Below are 13,315 nucleotides of genomic sequence, written 5' to 3'. Positions count from 1 at the left end.
CCTAATACAGTGGCCAGAAAGTATATATACACTGCTCAAAAAAATTTATTGAACACTTAAACAACACAATGTAACTCCAAGTCAACCACACTTCTATGAAACCAAACTGTTCTGTTAGGAAGCAACACTGAAACAATTTCACCTGCTGTTGTGCAAATGGAACAGAAAACAGGTAGAACTGAGATACAATTAGCAAGACACCCCCTATAAAGGAGTGGTTCTGCAGGGGGTGACCACAGACCTTTTCTCTGTTCACATCCCTTCTGGCTGATGTTTTGGTCACTTTGGCATTTGGTCAGTTCTGTCACCATAGAGGTAGCATGATGCAGTGACTACAACCCACAGAAGTTGCTCTGGTAGTGCAGCTCATCCAGGATGGCACATCAATGTAAGCTGTGGCAAGAAGGTTTGCTGTGTCTGTCAGCAGTGTCCAGAGGCTGGAGCAGTACACTAGGAGACATGGAGGGGGTCGTAGGAGGGTAACAACCCAGCAGCAGGACCACTAACTCCTCCTTAGGAGCAAGGTGCAAGGAGGAACAGAAGGAGAAGTGACAGGGCCCTGCAAAATGACCTCCAGCAGGCCACTAATATCCATGTTTCTGCTCAAACTGTCAGAAACACTCCAAGAAGGTGGTATGAGGACCCAACATCTTCAAGTGCTTACAGCCCAACACCGTGCAGGGTGATTGGCTTTTGCCAGAGAACACCAAGATTGGCAGATTCGCCATTGGCGCCCTGTGCTCTTCACAGATGAGAGCAGGTTCACACTGAGCACATGACATCGTCTGGAGATGCCGCTGAAAATGTTCTGCTGCCTGCAACATCCTCCAGCATGACCGGTTTGGCAGTGGGTCAGTAATGGTGTGGGGAGGCATTTCTTTGGAGGGCCACACAAACCTCCATGTGCTAACCAGAGGTACACTGACTGCCATTAGGTACCGGGATGAGATCCTCAGACCCATTGTGAGACCATATGCTGGTGCAATGGGCCCTGGGTTCCTTCTGATGTATGACAATACTAGTCCTCAAGTGGCTGAAGTGTGTCAGCAGTTCCTGCGTGATGAAGGCATTGATGCTGTGGACTCGCCCGTTCCCCAGACCTGAAACCAATCGAGCACATCTGGGACATCATGTCTCGTTCCATCCACCAATGTCATGTTGCACCACAGACTGTCCAGGAGTTGACTCACGCTTTAATCCAGGTCTGGGAGGAGATTCCTCAGGAGACCATCCGCCGCCTTATCAAGAACATGTCCAGGCGTTGTACGGAGGTCATACAGGCACGTGGAGGACACACGCACTACTTAACTTGTCTTGAGGAATTTCCACTGAAGTTGAATCATTTGTTTTGATCCCTGTACTTGTGTTCAGGCTATATAGAGTAAATAAGCAGGTTTGTGTGCGTGTGCAAGAGTGATGGGGTATGACTCACTCTCACTGCCTCAGGAGTCCCATCACCTTGCGTAACACGTTTACTCGTCTGTATTCCTAAATTCCTGTCTGTTCACGAGTACAAATGCAAAAATGGTTCAGAACGAGAGTATGTTGTCCATACACAGGACGCTAGCTGTTTCCTCACCTGACGGACAGTTCTCCTACAGAGTGTGAAGGTCACCGTGGCCACATGTTCACCTGAAGCAGGGAAATAATCAGCTATGTGACAGCTGCCTCACTGAAAGGTCACATGGGTGGAGGAAACATTTCTCACCACCCACATGCCCATTAAAGCTGCAGTATTCCAATTAAAGCTGCTGTATGTTAATTTATTTCATAAGAAAAAAGAGCAGAGCTGCATAATTTATTACTCATGCTCTATTGTATTATTAAATGTATAGATGTTTTCATTTTTTCCAATTAGATTAACCAATTCTAATCAGGCTAATTTAAAATAGCTTGAAAGGAACGTTCATGAAAATTAATCAGAACCTTTTCTACTGCTGGCACCATGCGCTGGGTTCTAACCCAGCTGCTGTAGCACTCCTCCCAGCTGCTGTAGCACTCCCCTGAGTTCTAACCCAGCTGCTGTAGCACTCTTCTGAGTTCTAACCCAGCTCATGTAGCACTCCTCTGGGTTCTAACCCAGCTGCTATAGCACTCCTCCCAGCTGCTGTAGCACTCCCCTGAGTTCTAACCCAGCTGCTGTAGCACTCTTCTGAGTTCTAACCCAGCTGCTGTAGCACTCCTCTGAGTTCTAAGCCAGCTGCTGTAGCACTCCTCTGGGTTCTAACCCTCCTCCATGTCGCTGGGAGAGACGGACAGGCTTGGCAGCCGAAGGTCAGTGTTTCGGTGGGTTCATCAGCCATCGTCAGAGCCCTCGGTGGAGACTCACACTCTCAGTCGGGCTCAGCACACCCAGCATGCTGTCTGAAGAGAGCGGGGAAACATGATGGGCAAACAGCAGGCAGGGATCAAAGAGGACAAGCCCGATCACTGGAAGGAAGGGTGAGGTGAGAGAGACTCCCATAGGCCTTCGTCTTCACAGCTGACTGAGAGCGAGAAGAATGATGTGAAGATACGACCTTTCAAACCTCCCACGAGAGACGGCACCGGAATGAGGAAGAGGAAATGGAGTTGTTCACATTTTGATCAGAAAACACCAAGACCAACAATGTGCCAGGTTGTGTTTCAGCAAATAACAACATTTTTTTAATGATTATGCTTCCCTTTTGCCATTATTGTTATTAGTACTATTGTTATTATTTATACCATTTAGAATAATCAGCTTATTCACCAACACATGCTTACATGTGTCTATAAGGACATCATTATGCCAGCCAAGGAGCTCTGAAGACAGGAACAAAGTGAAGGAGTCGGCTTTGAAGCGTCTCAGACGGATAACGGAGTGGAACGCATTCATTTCTTGTGGCGTATCCAATTTGCCAGGCTTTTGTGGCCTACCCAGTCTATATGATGACTGACTGATTCAAAGATGGCTTTTTGTTTGTTTGTATCAGTGCTCTTGCCAAAATAGGAATATAAAACTTTTAGCACTTCTTGAAAGAGCTATAGTGTGCTGCTCTGATCATAAATACATCCCAATCAGAATACATTACCTTTGATGTTACCATGACAACATACGGCATCTGTCTCTGAGGAGATGGCTAGGTCAAGAGATGTGGGATTCAGCATGTGATTTACTGAGGAGACTAGCAGCCCATAGGTAATTGATTTAAACCACTAGAACGAAACCCTTTCCACTGATGAGACAGAGTGAAGCAGGGACTTGCTCAATTCGTCATTCCAGTCTTAGACATGCAGACGAACGGGCAGACAGACAGAGGCACTGCTAGCTGTGGTGAGGGAGGACCACGGGGTCCACCCCTCTCTGGCACTGGACGTGTGGAAGACCACACTGCTCTACTCCTGTCCACCTGCACACTACTGACAAGGGTGCTTAGACTCAGGAGAAAGTGAGAGAGAAAAATGAAATTTGAGTGTTTGTAACATTTGGCACATTGTGTGATTTGGCATTCAAAGAAGGGATTTGCAAGCACCTGTTCAAAGACAGAGAGAATGAAAGACAGAATGAGAGAGGGGGGGGGAGAGAGAGAGGGAGAGAGAGTGAGGCTTGATCAGTGAAACGGCTCACAACAGAGCTTCTGTCTGCCATGCACCTGCCTTGCTCACATTTAGCCAAATGGACATGGGAGAGGAAGAAAAAAAGGGGAAGGAGGGAAGACAGGAAAAAGTGAGAGACAGAGGGATGGGGTTCTCCCCTCCACTTTATTATGGGTGAACCTACAAAGCAACAAAGAGGCTCTTTGTGAGATTAAAGGGAAGGAGAACAGAAAAGCTGCTCTTCCTCTAGATACCACTCTATGGTACACTAGCTGTTCCTCCCCACCCCCAACCTCCACACCTCCACCCTATCCCCAACCTCCACATCTCCACCCTATCCCCAACCTCCACACCTCCACCCTACCCCCCCAACCTCCACACCTCCACCCTACCCCCCCAACCTCCACACCTCCACCCTATCCCCAACCTCCACATCTCCACCCTATCCCCAACCTCCACACCTCCACCCTACCCCCCCAACCTCCACACCTCCACCCTACCCCCCAACCTCCACACCTCCACCCTACCCCCCCAACCTCCACACCTCCACCCTACCCCCCCAACCTCCACACCTCCACCCTACCCCCCCAACCTCCACACCTCCACCCTATCCCCCCAACCTCCACACCTCCACCCTACCCCCAACCTCCACACCTCCACCCTACCCCCCCAACCTCCACACCTCCACCCTACCCCCCCAACCTCCACACCTCCACCCTATCCCCCCAACCTCCACACCTCCACCCTACCCCCAACCTCCACACCTCCACCCTATCCCCCCAACCTCCACACCTCCACTCTACCCCCCCCCAACCTCCACACCTCCACCCTATCCCCAACCTCCACACCTCCACCCTACCCCCCCAACCTCCACACCTCCACCCTACCCCCCCAACCTCCACACCTCCACCCTACCCCCCCAACCTCCACACCTCCATCCAACCTGCACTCTACCCCCACATACACTCTGATTTAGTGTTCACGTCATTCCACTTCTCTTGTTGGCATAATGGAAGGTTTTGCCTGCGATAACAGGATACTCGTATTGCTTCTTATATCACACATGCATTAGTTCAAGCAATGTTATGCCTCACCCTATGTATTTCTGTATAAATGGATGTAGGATCTTTTTTATACACTAGTTTTAGTCTTTTTTGACTGTGGTGCTGCTGCAGGAAGGAAGACAAATCTCTCTGAAGTAATTCCATGAACGACCACGTTCTGCTGATCAATACAGGGATCAATGAGAGGTGTCTTAGAGCAAAAAGAGATTGAAGATCATCACTGGAACTGGATATTCTGTCAGGTCTTTTCTCCCTTTTGCAACACAGCATTTTCTACATCTGTCGTTTTTGGGTGTGGAAAGTCAGATATTAGTGTATTTGTCACCTTCACATGGATGAGGCAAGTGTGGCACGCCATTTTGTCTTTTGTTTCATTTTTTTGTATAATAAAATAAGTCCCTTTTATTAAATTAAACTCTTGCAATGACTATAGCGCTTCCACGGGATGTTTTGTGGAGCCAGTTTAACACAAAAGATGTACTTTATGCGCTGGCAGTAAAGACCCTCATTCCTTCATTAGATGAATCAAGTCTCTTATTGCAAAGAAGCCAACAGTCTGGACCTCAAAAAGGAAATCCTGGTATGGGGAAGAGTCATCTCAGTGCAGCGCTGTAGAGGAGTAGCCAAGGTCTGAGACAGTGCCGGATTACCAAACAGGCAGGGGAGGTTCCAGCCTGTGGGTCCCATGGGGGGGGGGGGGGTACCTAGGGGCATCTACAGGGTTTAATCCAACAGTGGTCTCCTGTCAGTCTGGGCTGAGTTAAACAGCGGAGGGCTGAGGAGTGACAGCTGCTGCACACCACAGGATTGCTGGGGAGGAAGCTCTCCTAGGGCAAAGGGGCCTGATGAAATAGTTGGTATGAATCTATACAGAACCCCCTGTTTGACTCTAACCGTCTATTTATGGAGGCTTTGTTTTTGTCTCCCTCCTCCACAGACACACTCGGGCTCTTTTCAAAGATCCCCTCAGCTGAAGCTGAGATCCACATGTTCAGTTTAAATAGTCCTTAACCAAATTGTCACAATCAATGAGACCCCTCTTGTCATGAAGTTCATAGCAGTGTGTGTCTTATTGTGTGTGTGTGTGTGTGTGTGTGTGTGTGTGTGTGTGTGTGTGTGTGTGTGTGTGTGTGTGTGTGTGTTACACACACACATAAGACACACACTGCTCTGAACTTCATATAGACAGTCAGAACTGGGGAGCAGACTGGGACCAGTAGGTCTGTTAGAGGTGACGACTACTAACTTTATGTTTGAAAATTCAAGTGGACTGAATGGAGTAGGGGAGGGCGTGGCTGAAAGTCACTAATTGACATAACCCCCCTGAAAAGTGTAGCTATATAGATCTGCATACTTGCTAAATATAGCAACTAAGTCATTAAGTTGGCAATACTTGTGCTGCTTTAATGCCATTCACAAAAATAGTGTCATACACTATGTCTCAATTAGGTGGTCCTTTGGGGGGGTACCCCACCCCCCACTCCCGCCCCGCCCCAGAACTGCCACTGCAAAACACAGGAGCTTTGTTTCATTATCTGCAATAGCTTTACTTCAACTGTATACCAAACATTGTACACTAGCAATTTGGATACACTGCCCTTTCCCAGACATCATCAGGCAACATGCTTATCAGTGAATCAGGGAGTTTGTATGCACACTACATGAACTCGCAACCTTCCAAAATCGACCCAACATTGGCTTGTTTTTCTTTGTCTCTGGTCAACAATTCTTTAATTAACTAGATGGTTATTGTCATAGTGATAGACTTTTACAAAATGTTTCCTCTCATGGGTAAGATCTTTACTTTAACCATCTCATTTCATGAATGTTTGCATGATGTTGTTAATACGACACCAGCGTGGCACGTTTCTGATGGGTATCAAACCTCTTTTCTCAAATTGCATTACCTTCATATATATATAAGTTGTCCTTCATCAGCTGTGCAAACAAAGTGCTTCTGATATGAATATACAGGTTCTATAAATTATAGAAGGTTGATGTTGTTTGTATTACATGAAGCAGGTGTTTAAAACATAACATTCATTCTAAAGTTGTGAGAGTGTAGGTCAGTCTATTTTCTTTGAGTTTCCTGACTACATTGCTGCCATAGAAACAACTGGCAACTCAAACAGATACATCACTAATACAATTTTTATTAGCAATAAAATGCTTTGCCACAGGAAACAAATCCTTAATTCTGATGGTCTTAAGGTGTTCAACAAATTGATCGGTAAGCTTTCGTTTGGTCTCTCCATTGTCAAGCTGACTACATCTCTTACGACTAATGCAGTAGATAACTTCTACAGTAATGCACGAGAAGTAACGGGTGGTGATAGTTGATCCTATTGTGTCGAGTGTTTTTGTAGCTGTGTTAATAAATGTATACCTAGCTGGTCTAGAGCATTTGCAGGCTACAGTAACACAGCTATTATCTGAATGGTCATTTATCTCACTCTGGACAGGCACGTCTCTGGGGGAGCTTGGGAACAGACTGCAGGCTCTGTATCATTGTGGCTCTGAGATTGTGAAGTGTTTAAGTATAACATTGTTTCATTAGTGGAACTCCTAAACATCTGAAAATGTTTCTCTACAATAATGACTATACATATATCGAGTGGCTGTGACAGATGTTCTAGTGTGCTTTCATGAAGGATGTTTAGTGTAAATGTGCATTAGAGACCTTTGATCTGTGACAGGTTGGTGCATTGGTTTACTGTCTAAAGTGCACATCATTAACATGCATGACACATGAAGATATTTTAAAGGGATTGATGGCGTTTTCTGTTTTGAATAGATGCTGTTTCTTCATGTACAAAATTAATATTAGTTTGAGTATTGGTTTACTAAAGTCCAAAATGAACGGATCTCCCTGACCTGTACCATGTTACTAGCATTTTTATTCTTACAGCTGCTCTCTCGTTCACTCTCACTCCATCTCTCTCTCACATTTAAGTATGTTTGCACTCAGAATCAGAATCCCATGCTTGTTTTGACACCTACCTCGCCCAACTGTCGTTTTGTCTTGAAAATAGGTCATTTTCCATCTCAAAACATTAGCACTTTCTTTGATCTACTGTAAGGAAAAAAATAACTGCTTTGTCTGCATTTGGGATTTGAAGATTAATAATCTCTTCACCTCCTCACAGGCTAGGTCCGTCATTATAGTCACCTCATTCAAGTGTGAAATGACACTGTTTTACAATATAAAACTGTGAATCTGAATTCCATCCAAACCAAAAATCACTTAGCACCCGAAGGACTGCCAGGACGCCTGTAAATGTTACAGAAGCTCATTAAAGAAAATAACTAGTTTTTCTCAGCACAGATTTCCAGGGTGTGGAGTGTGAACACTGAGATAAAGAGAACAGTGAGACAAAGCAAGTTAATCCTTTTTATTTTTTAAACAAGAAAGAGAGAAAATGTAGGACTATCTCTCCTTTTTGTAGGCAAATTTCTTTCCTAATTTTGTGGACATACATTCATCAGTCCAATCATACCAGCACCTTCCTACTTTATATCCATATGTTTATCCAGCATTGTAAAGATCATGCTTTTTGTTTGTCATTAAATAATCCTGGAAACTTGACAACATGAAGCAATATGACACAAATCTGGAACAATAAGTCAATCAACTTTGAACTGATAATGATTAGGAAGACCAAATCATCTTTGGTGCCTATTCTCAGACAGACACATTAGTGGGAGACTGAGCTGGTGAAACTAGGCCCACAGTCTTTATGTGTGACAGACACACCCTGGGTTCTTTATTGTCCAGTCCCTTTTCGGTCCCTTTTCTCAGCACCTCTCAGATAATGGTGTCAGCATGGGCTGCCTGTAGCCTTAACCCAACAGGGTTAATTAACTGAGAGAGGCCGCGAATGAGGCAGAGACAGAACCAGAGAGATAATGAGCTAGCAGCAATATAGCGCAGTGATTTATTTTAGCCCAAACAATCTGCTCCATCATCCTGGGTGTCATTAAATCTGGGAGATGTGCGTGAGTGTGTGTGCAGATTATGTTGCTACTAAGTAGCAATTTCAATCGTTCCTGTTTTGTCTTCATTGTTTCTGGCAGGATGCTTTTGCAAAACTGTTATTAATACTCAAATTGGAAAATATGGATTTTGTCAGGTTTAATCGAGTTTGGAATATTTTATTTAAGTTTCAAATGTTTGGAATACAAGCACCTCTATAAGGCCTAGTCTGATAATACATTAAATGATTAATTCAGAATGAACATAAAATTCATGAAGACGCTTACAGTGAGATTCCCAATTTCAAACAGATTTGTGTTTGTTCCTCCACGCATAATTGATTTCCCATCTAGAATGTTCTAGTGCTCATTCAGAAGCTGCAGGGTTTGTCAGCACTAAAACTGCTGTTGAGATTTTGGTATTTGATATCATGGTCTGGGCTGGAAATTTGCAAACCTGTCCTTTATTATACGTGCCCCTGAGCCCAGAAGCGACGAACTTGAGAGCTTTGCTACAAGCACCACTTAGTGGTCATGACAGGTATTACAGTGAGTTATTTCACTATATTTTCGGGCTTAAAGTGTAAACTTTGATTCAGTGATAAATACGGATACTAAAAATAATAGTTTATAGCCATAACACTTATAAGGAGCAGACGCCATTATTATCTGTTTTAGCAGAATTATGTTTGTCTGATGTTACTCCTGTTATCGAACATAAAGTCTAAATAATTGCAGTTTATTTTTAATTTGTAGTCTACAGCAGTGGGGCCAGTCATACTACCCTGGCTAGTCTGGTCGACTGGGATTGTCATATAACCTGCAGGGTCAAACAATTAACCTTCAGAATATTGAAAGCAACATGAGAATGCTAACACAATATCCCACAAATGAAACAGTGAACGTTACTATAGTAACTTGGTTGAAAATCTGAAGGCATTTTAGTCTCTGCATTCACATATTTTCTGTTGCCAAGGAAACTTCATTCATAATTTTCAATTGAATCTGCAGTGCTATTATCGACTGTAAGGAAGAGGGATGGGTCCAGTAGCTGCAGATGTATTCTTACGTGTGTTTACATGAGGTTTCCCTGCATTGCGCAGTTTAAAATCTTTTAGACAGTCTTTTGCAAGACATTATCCAAGTCAAATTGACTGTGATATGAACTAATATACTTCGGAGTTAACGTGTCATTCATTTTTGTCATTCATATTTATGTCTGGATACCTGCACTTTTCAATAATGTTACCTGTCCAACCTGAGCTCATCATGTTACAATAAACAATAAACTCATCATTCCTGTGACATCATTTATTAATATGGCGAAGCCTCAACATGGTGAACAGAGCCTTGAGAATTGCCCAAGCATCAAAAGGTCTGTCAAGAGACACATCTTTGGCTTCTAATATTAATTTCTACCACGTAGAAACCTGGGGTTGACATGCGGCTCACCTCTTCTGAACCATCAATCACAAGTTTACTTAACGATGACTGTTCTGTCTTTCATTTCCTGTCCATGGAAACTGCAGGCACTCCTTTGCATTGTAGTCAGAGGAGCTACAAGAGTTGGATTTAGCGCATAACCCTGCCACCTCAATCCCAGGAGGGCTGGTCTCCAAGTCTCATAGTTCGAAGTTATCTAGTCTCATAGTTCATAGTTAATTAGTCTTGGTGTAGCTGGTAACTGGCAGCTTTAGTTACCATATGAGAATGTGACAGGTGTGGGCCGGTCACAAATGTTTGTGGATTGCACACTTATTTCTGTGTGAAGCATTGGCAGGCCTGTGCACTGTGTCCATCTCTAATAGGACATGAGACACTTCCACCAGCCCTGTCAGACAATTCATTGTTATTAAGAATTTATGAGCATATGCAGAGGAAGTTAGGGGGCGGGGCCAGTGACCCTGTCACAACATCTTTGCCCCCCTAAGGCCCCTAAATGAGCCGCAGTGTGAGACACCAACATCATTTTGTGAATGGCAATAAAGCGGGAGCAGTAGTGGCAACTTAACATTCTTGTCAGCGAATTAGGCAAAAATTTTCGGAAACCCCCCTCCAACCCCCTGGACTCTCTAACAGACCTACTGACCCCCCCCCCCCCCCCCCCCCCCCCCCCAAGTTCAGATGGCCTAGAACCTCCACTGAGCATATATACTCTTTGAAAATGTATACTTCTGTGACAGAAAATAGATAAATATAGATGCATGTTTTTTTTTAAGTGGGTGCATTTGTAGGTATCGCTTGCTTGTAATAATATGTAGGCACTGTGAGTGTGTGTGGGGGGGTGTGTGGGTGTGATTACAGGCACAATATGTATATGTGGACTTACCATGGGACTGAGCCCTAATTGGTTCCTGTAATTATGGGGAATGTTATGACAGCGGCTGACAAGCAGATGAAAGGAGAATGACTGCGGTGAATGCTCCCCTCATGAATGCTCCCCCTCCCTTTCTGTCTGTCTCATTCTCTCTTTCTGTCTCTTTCTCGTTCTCTCTTTCTCTCATTCTCTATCACTCTTTTCAGTTTTCTTTGCTCTTTTGTCTTTGCTCCTTTCCCTGTGCGCTCTGTGTAGATATGTCTCCTCCTGAATCTTCCTGTCTCGCAGTGAAATGTGAAAATTTGTTTTGTGTCTGCACGTTTGATATGAAATGAAACAATGATAACGAGGTTAAAGTGTAGAACATGATCTTTCATTGTGATTACTTTCCTTAAAAAACAAAAGTAATAATAACAAAGACTGTGGTAATTTAATCCTGCATTTCATTAAACATTTTAATTACAAATTACAATTTTATATACTTCAATTTGTTTATGCTGTTTAGTACGTGGTTGTGACTTATACACACAAGCTGCTGGATATCTTTCCTGGTGATGTGTCCAGCCTGTAATGCAGCCGCTGCAGCCAGTTTGGCATGGCCTCCATCTTGTCCAGCAAGTGGGTTCAGGTCAGGTGACTGGCTTGGCCACTCAAAACCAAATCCTCTTTCCTGTTTTTCATTCCACCTAGTTGCTGTTGAAGTGTGTTGAGTCGCTGTCTTGCTACAAGGTGAAACAGCACATGTGGAATTCTGAGCAATACGATGGCTTCTGTGCAGTCTGCTTCAGAATTCATCCTGTGAAGTCAGCAAAGATTGCAGTCCTGCTTGGCTATACTACCGTGTTTCATAGATGAGGTGGATTGCTTTGAACCATCAGCATTTTTTCTGCACTTTTCCTTCCATAATTCTGGCACAGGTTTTGCTTTGTCTCAGCCCAGATATATTATTATTATTATTATTATTATTATTATTATAAGACTTCTTTTCACAGCCTGATATTCTGGATGTATTTTATGACAAACTGTAACATGGTTTTTCAGTTCTTGAAGCTTCCATATGGATATGGTTATGTAGGAAAATTATGGTGTATGCTTTATGGTAGTCACATTCATGCTCATATCCTGGACAGATTTATAGGTTCTACTTTGTCTGTGATCTTCTGTGGTCTGCTGAGTTATTTATTATTGATAAGCTTAATGAACCAAATAGTTGATATCTCTGATTAATTTATTATTATAAATGATAATACATTTATAATTTATTATTATTATTATTCTCTATATTATGACTATATTGCTATATATTGCTTTTGACACCTCTTCGCTCCTCATGTTGGGAGACAACATTTTTAGTACTCTTGTGCAAGAACTTGTGTCACAACACAGAGATGGCCAACAAAGATCTGAGCTCCCAGCTGTCCAATTACTTATGGTTCCCTGAAACGAAGCGACAACGTAGGGCTAAAATGGTTCACCCTGCACCCTTGAATTAAAATTGACATTCTGCATGGAGCCAAAAGAAGAAAAACTGTCTCTCTCCAATTATAGACTCTACAGGCTCTCTGCACCTGTCTGTCTGCTGCACGGTGTGGTGCTGTTTGAGTGCTCTGCATTGTAGTGCTCTATATTCAACACACGTAGGAGCTTTCTTAGGTGTTTCCCTGATCAGCACCTGTAACTCGCTACTTTAAAAATATTCCAGAAAAGTGCTTATGTCAACTTACGTGAACTGTTTTGTATTCGGTTTAGTTTTGAGAACTTGCCGCATTATTCATTCACACAAATCCGCATCACGAGATTCTCACTAGACACAAATGTGAGCTATGCAAATAGCAAAGAGTAAGTGGCATTTAGGCAGAGTTCCAAATACAACAGGTGCTTTCCTTTATCCCAGAGAAACGCACGGTGTGGCAGACGGAGGACTACACACACCCCACACCACACACTGCCCTTCCCTCTGATGACATGTCAACTCTTCATGGAATGTATGTGGATAGCACTATCAAATATGGCACAGATGCAAAGCTGTGCTTGACAGTGCTATCCACATACATTATTAATATACCCCAGTGCTGTTCCTTTGACATACCTTCACTGGACATTTTAGTGAGGTTTAAAAAAAAAATAAAAAAACTCAATACAGGTTTGCAGATTTTGAAGTGGCTATTTTTATTTATGTATAGCCCAAGATAAGAGTTTGAGCAGATGTTTGGCTAACCCAAGATATTAAGATTATGTAGTGTAAATGCATGACATTAAAATCTTAACGGGATCCAATCCAAATACGATATGCATGACATCAAAATGGGGCCTTATTTTGTTTGTTTGTTTCTTTGTATTTATTTGATTTTGATTAATTGGTAGTGAATTATAAATGCATGTCCTGAATCACTGTACTGTGCAG

Source organism: Brachyhypopomus gauderio, chromosome 3 (genome assembly GCF_052324685.1).
Source record: "Brachyhypopomus gauderio isolate BG-103 chromosome 3, BGAUD_0.2, whole genome shotgun sequence".
NCBI lineage: Eukaryota > Metazoa > Chordata > Actinopteri > Gymnotiformes > Hypopomidae > Brachyhypopomus > Brachyhypopomus gauderio.
Note: the sequence above shows the minus strand (reverse complement) of the source record.